The sequence below is a fragment of the Schistocerca piceifrons genome, chromosome 1, assembly GCF_021461385.2.
Source record: "Schistocerca piceifrons isolate TAMUIC-IGC-003096 chromosome 1, iqSchPice1.1, whole genome shotgun sequence".
NCBI lineage: Eukaryota > Metazoa > Arthropoda > Insecta > Orthoptera > Acrididae > Schistocerca > Schistocerca piceifrons.
The window spans coordinates 657,702,410-657,712,172 of NC_060138.1; the positions used below are offsets into that span (position 1 = coordinate 657,702,410).

Sequence of the window (9,763 nt, forward strand, 5' to 3'; positions counted from 1 at the left end):
TCTTAGCACATCTCTTTTTAATTTCAAAACGCTACTTACTTAAAAAACACGCCCCGTACTTTCTGATTCTCCATTTACAATTATAGTAAGGTCAACCTTTCTAGCAATTTCACATTGTAACTTGGAGCTATCCACTATAGGTATACCTATACATGTTTCAGTAGGAGCGTCATAAAGAGCTGTTTTATCTCTAATTGAATCCAATGATGCTTCTGAATTTTGTATCCATTCTAGTTCTCTAATACCCTTGTCTGCAAAACAGTAATAAATGGAGTGTGCTATGCCTTGATCAGCTGTTCTCCTTTCTCAACTATTTGCATCATACCTTTTTCCACTGTTCTTGACCTTCTGTGACATTAGGGTGTGATGTGACCCTCCTTCTGACAATTATAGCTGTTTCCTTCTCTGTATTATGACACTGTGATATACTTTTCACATCCTCCAGGATCTTCATTATTACTCTGTCTCCCGTAATTTGTGTGCGTAAGCTTTCTAACACTATAATCATTGGTGAATAATGTTTGGTGAAAATTTTTTGAGGAGTCCTGCTAACAATAATGTGCCTATCCATTCATCAGCAAACTTGAACCCAATATTCCTTAGTCAATTTGATGGGGATGTTGTATTGTTGACTTACTAGTCTGTGCTCTTAACATATTCTGCCAAGTGGTTATAAATTCACGGAGTAATCGGACTTTTCATGTAAATTTTGCTCAGTGGGCTTCAGTGTACCAATCACCACTTCCAATAAATTGTCCAAGTGTAAGTATGCTTCCTCAGTAAATTTGCACATAGCGTAATTCTTGCTACAAGACACTGTATTTGCAGCATTTGTGCCACACGTATTTTTCACAATTACCTTTTGTTGATTAAAGGACAGTACAATGCAGTCTGTTGCTCAACTGACTCATCCCGATAGCTTTCACTACATACTTTCTTATTTAAGGTTATTCCAGTGGTTTTTTCCTTCTATATATCAGAATACTTGTTATTCAGAATGCATTCACCGGGCCCACAACCTGTTAGAGATAGCCTAGCAAAGTAAATTATTCTGAGCACTAAATTGCAGGAATAAGGCAAAGCATATTAAAACATTACCATTGGATAGAATCAGGGTTGAGAAGAAACCAGTTTTTTTTATTATTTAAAAAAAAAAATTTTTATTAACTAACACAGTGCATAAAACTGGGTTTTTGGATTTTTTCATATTGACGATTAAATAGTTGAATTTCAATTCCTGTACTTAATTTATTCAAAACACTAACCCTTTCTTACAGCTACTTTATTAGTGCCTCTTTGCTTGCCATACCAGCACTGTATCCATTGAGAGAATCTTCTCTGCCTAAGGATTTGTTGGGTCAAAATTAAGAAATCATTAATGAAGGTCTTCAAACTTCTGCACGGTTCCAAAAAGTAGTAAATTATACTTTACAGTCACAACTATTCAACATCGAGTTAATTTTTTTACTGGAAGTGTAAATGTTATTTAGCTGTGTGTTTACGTTGAAAGCAAAGTTAAAACTCAATATTAATACAATAAATTCTTGTCACAGTAAATAGTTGTCTTCAATAAATATGACGGCACTTTCTAATTTGTGTAAGGCTAACTGTGTAACATTTTATATCTTAATGAGAGTTTTTTTAAGTTAAATTACAGCCACACTGCATAGATTAGCCCATAACAATATAATATGTTGTCATGTTAACACTAGAGTGTACACACACAGTAAGGTTCAAATAGTAGGACACATTCCTCACACACAGACAACGAAATTACGTTATATGAAAGTGGGTCTGGAAACGCTTTGTTTCTAAATTAGAACTCACTTTCTCCAACTCATTAATCATGGTAAATCCACAAGCATAACACATGCAACTCTTTCTCACAGTTGATGTTCAATATGCCCTTTGTGGACATCGACAAATGCATCAACTGTCGTAGTGAATCTTGGATGTGATGACGTATCCCTAGAGTATTGTGTATGCTTTTACAGCCTTCCAAGATATGGCCATGGAGATTGTAAACATCTTGTACTGGGGTTCCATACACAAGAGCTTTCAAATGCCCCCACAAGTAAAAGTCCAGTGGGTTTAGCATCAGAAAGTGTGGAGAGCAGGCAATTGGTCAATCTCTACCTCTCCTTCTATCACCAGATCTGTTATTTAGAAGCTGATGGACATTAGCACTAAAATGGGGATGCTCCATCTTGCATATAGTACATGTTTTGTTGCACAGCTAAAGGTACATCTGCTAACAGATCAGGTAGAACATTCTCTACAAAATTGTGTTAACATTGTCCATTAAGCCTAAGTGGAACAAAGAGAGGCCCTACTAAACGGTCACCAACAATGCCGTCCCAAGCATTGACAGAAAATTTTTGTTGATGACTTGCTTCAACAGTTGCTTGAGGATTGGCATCTGCCCATACATTCAAATTCTGAAAGTTAACAATATTATCTCATTGAAACAACTTGTCTCTGAACAGCACCATTGCACAAAAATTTGGTTGACACTTTCTTGAAGGGTACTTGTGCAGAAAAATCAGCTGCTGATAATGCCTGCACACACTGTAAATGGTGCGGATACAGCTGGTCCTCATATAACTCTTGCCAGACAGTCATGTGGTCAACATTTAGTGTTGCAGCTACATGTCTTATACCGACACTAGGGTTGTCATCAACTGCATGAAGAATTGCCACCTCCTGTTGCGGTGTCTCTTCTTCTAGGCCTCCCCCAGTCTCTAGTATGAGGCATAAATGCCCAATTTTCTTTAAGGTGGTGATCAGCGGCTTCAAATGGGGGACCTCCGTCCTGGAAATCTCTCATGGTATAAACGTTGAGCATGTGCGCCTTTGTCGTCAGCTAATACATATGTCAAATGTGCATCTCCCATCTCTGCATTCATGTACACTGCCATTGTATGAGCCAAGTCTGTGATTAACTCTATGTACTAACAAAGAGATAGAGGGGCTGGCCAGTACTTACCTCAGCTCAGTACAGCCGATAGATACACATAAAACAGAACTGAAAATTTACATTCCTAGCTTTCGGAACTTTGTTCCTTCATCAGGGCCAAAGAATATCTTTGGCTTCCCTCTGACAACCATGCCTCCATCCTTGCTACCCTCCCTGTTTACCTTTCCCTGTTGCTTCATAACCTGGGTTGTGAGTAACTGAATCCACTTTCCCTTTTTTCCCCTCTCTCCTCCCTGATGAAGGAACAAAGTTCCGAAAGCTAGGAATGTAAATTTTCAGTTCTGTTTTATGTGTATCTATCGGCTGTACTGAGCTGAGGTAAGTACTGGCCAGCCCCTCTATCTCTTTGTTAGTATTTGTTTCACATCTTATATGAGATTTTCCATTAATCATTAACTCTATGTAGTAATCCGTGTACTTGCAATGGTCATTCTGGTCGCTAGAACGGTAGATGTTACTGTAAACAAGCAATGACATACATCACATGACAACAGGGACTTGTAAAACAAAACACTGGTGGTGCACAACAAACCAGATATCACCAATGATTCTAAAATTATGTTCTTGTGTGTTTCCCATGATTAATGAGTTGGAGAAAACATGTTGTAACATAATTTCTTCGTCTGTGTGTGAGAAATGTCTCCTGTAATTTGGGCTGTACTTTCTTGTTACATCCTGAATATTGTTCATATATTCCCAACAAGTTTTGAGATATGCACAATTTTGTATTTTTGAACATTTAAAAACGTTGCCAATCTTTGTTCCACTTGTTCCATTTTGTAAGATCTGACTGGTTTTTTGAGCATATTTGTTAGACAATACTTCGTTATACATCAAATGAATTCGTGGTTATGAATCAGGACTACCATCAGCTGTAGAATGGAATTACGAAAATGAAAATTTGTGCTGGACCTAGACTCAAACCCAGATCTTGCCAGACCGGGACTCAAACCCAGATTTCCTGCTTATCACAAGCTTATTGTAGCATATACTTCATTATAGATAACTGTGCCATTTGAAGACACATCTGAGGTTGCTATTAAAATCATCATCCAGGCCAGTAACATAAAACATGAACAGCAAGTGTCCTAACATGCTTACATGGGGTAAATTTGAAGTTACCTCTGACCATGTTTGTTGTAATTTAAAAAACCTGCCAAAAAACCAGCTGTAATTAATTACAAAAATTTAATTAACATCCAAAATGTTACATAGTTAACTTTACACAAATTAAAAGTGTCATATTTGTTGAAGCAACTATTTAGTATCCCATGAATTTATTTTATTAATATTGTGCTTTAATTTTTCTTACAATATAAGAAGCACAGGTAAACAACACTTACACTTCCAGTTAAAAAATTTAACGTTACATTGAATCGTAATCACTGTAAAGTAACGTTTACTACTCTTTGGAAGCAGGCAGAAATGTATTGAGGCACAAAGGCATTAAAGACATTAGCTGCCAGTGTGCATTGATTTATATTGATGGGGCAATTTGACTAGGCAGATGTGCTGACCTTGCTTATTAGCCTCGTTACTCGTGGTGTCTCATCGATTCCCTTAAGAGTTTTAGCTTGGTGTGCATCTGCGCTGAAGGGATTGTTATATATATATATATATATATGTCTGCTTGTGTCTGTATGTGTGGATGGATATGTGCGTGTGTGCGAGTGTATACCTGTCCTTTTTTCCCCCTAAGGTAAGTCTTTCCGCTCCCGGGATTGGAATGACTCCTTACCCTCTCCTTTAAAACCCACTTCCTTTCGTCTTCCCCTCTCCTTCCCTCTTTCCTGATGAGGCAACAATTTGTTGCGAAAGCTTGAATTTTGTGTGTATGTTTGTGTTTGTTTGTGGTCTATTGACCTGCCAGCGTTTTTGTTCGGTAAGTCACCTCATCTTTGTATTTATATATAATTTTTCCCACGTGGAATGTTTCCTTCCATTATATATATATATATATATATATATATATATATATATATATATATATATATATATATATAAAAGAAAGATGATGAAACTTACCAAACAAAAGCGCTGGCAGGTCGATAGACACACAAACAAACACAAACATACACACAAAATTCTAGCTTTCGCAACCAATGGTTGCCTCGTCAGGAAAGAGGGAAGGAGAAGGAAAGACAAAAGGATATGGGTTTTAAGGGAGAGGGTAAGGAGTCATTCCAATCCCGGGAGCGGAAAGACTTACCTTAGGGGGAAAAAAGGACAGGTATACACTCGCACACACACACACATATCCATCCACACATACACAGACACAAGCAGACAAATGGAATGTTTCCCTCTATATATATATATATATATATATATATATATATATATATATATATATAATGGAAGGAAACATTCCTCTTTCCTGATGAGGCAACAGTTTGTTGCGAAAGCTTGAATTTTGTGTGTGTGTTTGTGTTTGTTTGTGTGTCTATCGACCTGCCAGCGCTTTTGTTCGGTAAGTCACCTCATCTTAGTTATAATAGAGGGAAACATTCCACGTAGGAAAAATATATCTAAAAACAAAGATGATGTGACTTACCAAATGAAAGTGCTGGCAGGTCGACAGACACACAAACAAACACAAACATACACACAAAATTCAAGCTTTCGCAACAAACTGTTGCCTCATCAGGAAAGAGGGAAGGAGAGGGAGAGACGAAAGGATGTGGGTTTTAATAAATTAGTCATAAGAACAGGTTAGTTTTTTAAATTAATTAATTATAGGAATTGAAACTGAACTATTTAATCTTTGATATATTAAAAAAAAACCTCTTAAAACTCAGCTTTGCCCACTGGGCAAGTTTTTTTTAAATACTCAGGTTTTTCTCACCTCTGCTTCTCACATAATCCATAGTATCAATTTTTATTGGATTTTAATATATATGTTACAACTTGAGACAAGGGAAGAAAGCTGTATTTTTTTGCTTGCCCAAAAAAATTCCAGGTCCGAGATACGAGCCACTGAAGACAAAGCCTTGAGCCCCATTTTGAGCTCGCAATTTTCGGGAAATACTTTAAAATGCTGTAGGCTATCTCAGTTTCATGTATTATTTCGTTGGTGTTGTTTTAAAGATCATAACTTTATGTTGAAATATGTCTTTATGTTTAAATGAAGCTTTGGCGCTGCGTGTGCTGGACTGCTGTTCAAATTGCTCGCCAATGTTTTATAATGTTTTTGACTTCATATACTCATTTAAAAGTTTATTTGTGTAAATTTTTGCTATCAAAATAATGTATTAGTGGATTTTCATTCATCTCAGTCGTTATTTCTGTGTTATTTATTCGAGTGGTCTGTTATTCATGAGTGTGCTTACGTCATTCATCCGAGTCACAGGCCTCAGCAGTGTGTTTACATTTCGCTACTTGTGGTTGCAGCTGTAGCAGTTATTAAGTTGTTTGTGCACTGTTATACAGTTATCAGGTATAGTAGTTTTCAACAGTGTCTCGTGCTGTTTCTGGTGAAATAACAGTTTAATAAACTTTCAGAAACTTTCTCACCCACTGAGTTTTTTACAGTTGTTTGTATGCTGAAGTCGTTTAGTAAATTCTGTGCGGTAGTTTTCAGCTGACATTTCTTATTGTTTCTAGTGAAATATTTCAGTAAAATTTTCATTAACTGTTTTGATTTCTTTGAGTGTTCCACTAGGCGCTTGAATTTTTGGTTTCGGCTAAGTAATTGTGTGAAGTTTTGGTGGTATTGGTGTTAGTTGTGGTTTAGTAGTATTAATAAAAATTGTTACTTTCTTAGTAGAGAGAGAATTTTAAGACTACTCTTGTTAGTTTTTTAAATAGTTCTACTGTTGTAACTGAACTTAAGTAACATAGATTTTTCAGTAACAGTTAAAATTTTACCACGAGTGAGAAGTGTGGCTTTTGTCGTTGGTTTGTGAATAGTGGGTTACGGTGTGGGGATTTGTTCAAAAGTATTTTCATTGGGGTAATGCAGTGGAGAGAAGCCAGTGGGCATTCTAGTGAGATCCTCTCTTGGAAAAACAGAATTTGTAGCAGAAATAAGTTTATAGAGGAGCAGGAGTGTAAGATCTGTGCTCTTCAGGAGCAGTTACAAGATGCAAAGGAGGAACTAGATAGGTTGAGCGAGAGTTAAGGGTGCTGGGGAACGGGAACTGGCAGTTGGTAAGAAGGCAGCTAGGAGGAGGAGATATTCAGACAGTTGTACGTTGTCGTGTAAGCAATAGATAAGACCAACTGTCAAGAGTTAAGTGAAGAGGAGCCTCTTGTAGCTGTAGGTTTAGGAACATGCAGCAGTCTTAAGCAATTAGGAAGCCTAAATCAGTTGCAATTACTAACAGAAAAAGCAAGGTTCTGCTGCTAGGTAGTTCGCTTGGCAGAGGTGGGAGCCAGTAGTTGCAGTAAGTGTTGGGGACCTGAGTACCAGGTCGTCAGCATTGTGAAGTCTAGTGCAGGGTTGGCTGAGGTGAATGACAGCGTACGGGTGTTATGGAGGAATTTTACGAAAGAGGGTCAGGTAGTGACTGTGGGTGGAGCAGGAAATAGTCTTGATAGGGACAGGGAATATGATGTAGGTGTGTGACCTGGTAAAGATAGCTACTCAAACTGGTGGCTCTAATGTGCACTTTGTGCAACTGTTTCAGCATCATGATCAGCCTTATCTTGATGCTGCTGTTAGGCATGTTAACATGGGGACTGGAGTAGGCACTGATGGCAGAGGGCATGGCTCACACTACAGTGATGCCAGTTGAGTCTATCAATAGATTGTGTTAGGTATGGGAAGGGGAGGCTGGCAGTGCTCATAGGTGACAATCTAGTGGGTGGTGGTGGGATCACTCATAGAAAAATTCATGTATTAGTTGGTGTTGGAGTTACACATATTTTAGATTGAAGGTCAGCTGGTAGTTATACCTGCTTAAAGAAGTCCTCTAACAAAGGAGTCACCTTCAGAGGTGGTCAGGTATCCAAGTAGAGAAGGAATTAGCAAATTTCATCAAAATATAAGAGGTAGTGAACTGCATATAGGTGTTGACTCTGGCAGTATTGATATATTAGAGCATCATTAAATATTTTGACAATTCAGAGGTTTCCTTTACCGGGATACAGATTAGCCTGTTTTTTTTTTTTATTTTTTTAATTTTTTTTTTTTAAAGGAGTTCTTTGTGGAGTGGGGGAGTGGCTATGTGCACAAAAAACAGTATTCCATTTGAGTCTGTTGACATATCAACGGCACTTCATTGAAGCGGTATTTGATTGGTGTGCAGGGGCAGTTAAATTTAGTGAAATTAAACTTCAAATTGTTGTTGTTCTTATAGGTCTCCTAACTCTGTCTTCAGAGCATTTCTGCTCAAGCTAGAGAAGGTTCTTGGTTCTCTCTATAGGGAAGTACCAAAACTTAGTTATATGTGGTGATGTCAGTATCAATTTTTTATGTGATTGTGCAAGAAAAACGGATGTTGGAAGATCTCCTAAAATCATATGCTCTGATGCAGACTGTGTTTTCTCCAGCTAGGATGCAGGGGAACAGTAGCACAGCCATAGACAATATTTTTATTCATTCTTCATTACTAGATAAACATTCTGTTAGTAAAGTGTGAATGGCCTTTCAGACAGCACAGGGTCGAGGATGTAAAGTCAGTTCATAGTAAAAAATATTTTCTGTTACTGATAAGACAGGTATATGTACAGATTTAACAATCATTTTCCGAACATTGCTGGTGAATTAAATAAAAACTTTAGTTTCTATGGGGAACCATAGAACACAAAATATTGCACCAGAAGTTGGACCATTATGGAATACAGGGATTGGCTCACAAATGGTTCATCTTCTTGGAAAACGCCTTTCCGAGGACTGATGTCTGAAATACTACTCTGTGATACTGACATGGGGGAGTGAGTCAATAATTAAATCACTGAAGTCTAAGGACTCTCATGGATATGATGGAGAGCCTAGCAGAATATTAAAGTATTGTGGTGCACATGTTAGCCCTGTACTTAGCTATATTTGCAATTTTTCCTGAAGTTTCCTGAATGATTAAAGTACTCAGTCGTAAACACTTGCTTTATAAAAAGTGAGAAAGAGATAATACAGACAATTTTAGATCTATTTCTATGCCATCAGTGTTTGCTAAAGTTATTGAAAAGGCTATGTATGTAAGGATAATTGATCATTTTATATCGCGTAATTTGCTGTCAAATGTGCAGTTCACCTTTAGAAGTGGTTTAGCAACTGAAAATGCTACATTCTCTTTTCTCTGTGAGGGACTGGATGGATGAAACAAAAGTTTTCAAATGCTTTTGATTTAACTAAGGTGTTTCATTGTGTTGCTCACAAAATATTGCACCAGAAGTTGGACCATTATGGAATACAGGGATTGGCTCACAAATGGTTCATTTCTTGCTTTAACAACAGACAGCGAAAGGTCATTATTCACAGTATTGAGAAATGGCTGTGATGGTCTCAGGGGGATTACCGTCAAATTGGGGGGGGGTGGGGGGGGAGGAGGGGGGGGGGGTGTCTCAGAGGATCAGTGTTGCAACCATTCCTGTTCCTTATTTATATAAATGATATGTCCTCTAGTATTACAGGCAATCGAAAATATTTCTGTTAGCTGATGAGACTAGCTTGTTCGTAAAGGATGATGTCTGCAACATCGGCTCTGTTTTCAAAATAGTGCAGTTCGTGGCTTGTAAGAAAATAAACTAACACTGAATCACAGTAAGTCTCAGTTTTTACAGTTTCTAACAAACAATGCACGCAAAACCCAACATTTTAATTTCACAGGATGGGCATATGATTAG

The 9,763-nt window shown here is 37.6% G+C and overlaps 1 protein-coding gene across 3 annotated transcripts in view; it reads left to right on the forward strand.

The window, feature by feature from the left end:
- The window catches only part of LOC124805403 (SAFB-like transcription modulator), a 158,943-nt gene that overhangs the window by 103,641 nt on the left and 45,539 nt on the right, over positions 1-9,763 (forward strand). The window contains exon 1 of one of the 3 annotated variants that reach the window (XM_047265980.1): positions 663-762. The exons of the other annotated variants lie outside the window; for them this stretch is intronic. The gene's annotated coding sequence lies outside the window, so the exon portion shown is untranslated. Of the gene's footprint in view, positions 1-662; positions 763-9,763 lie in introns of those variants that run through there. 3 annotated transcript variants of the gene reach the window in all.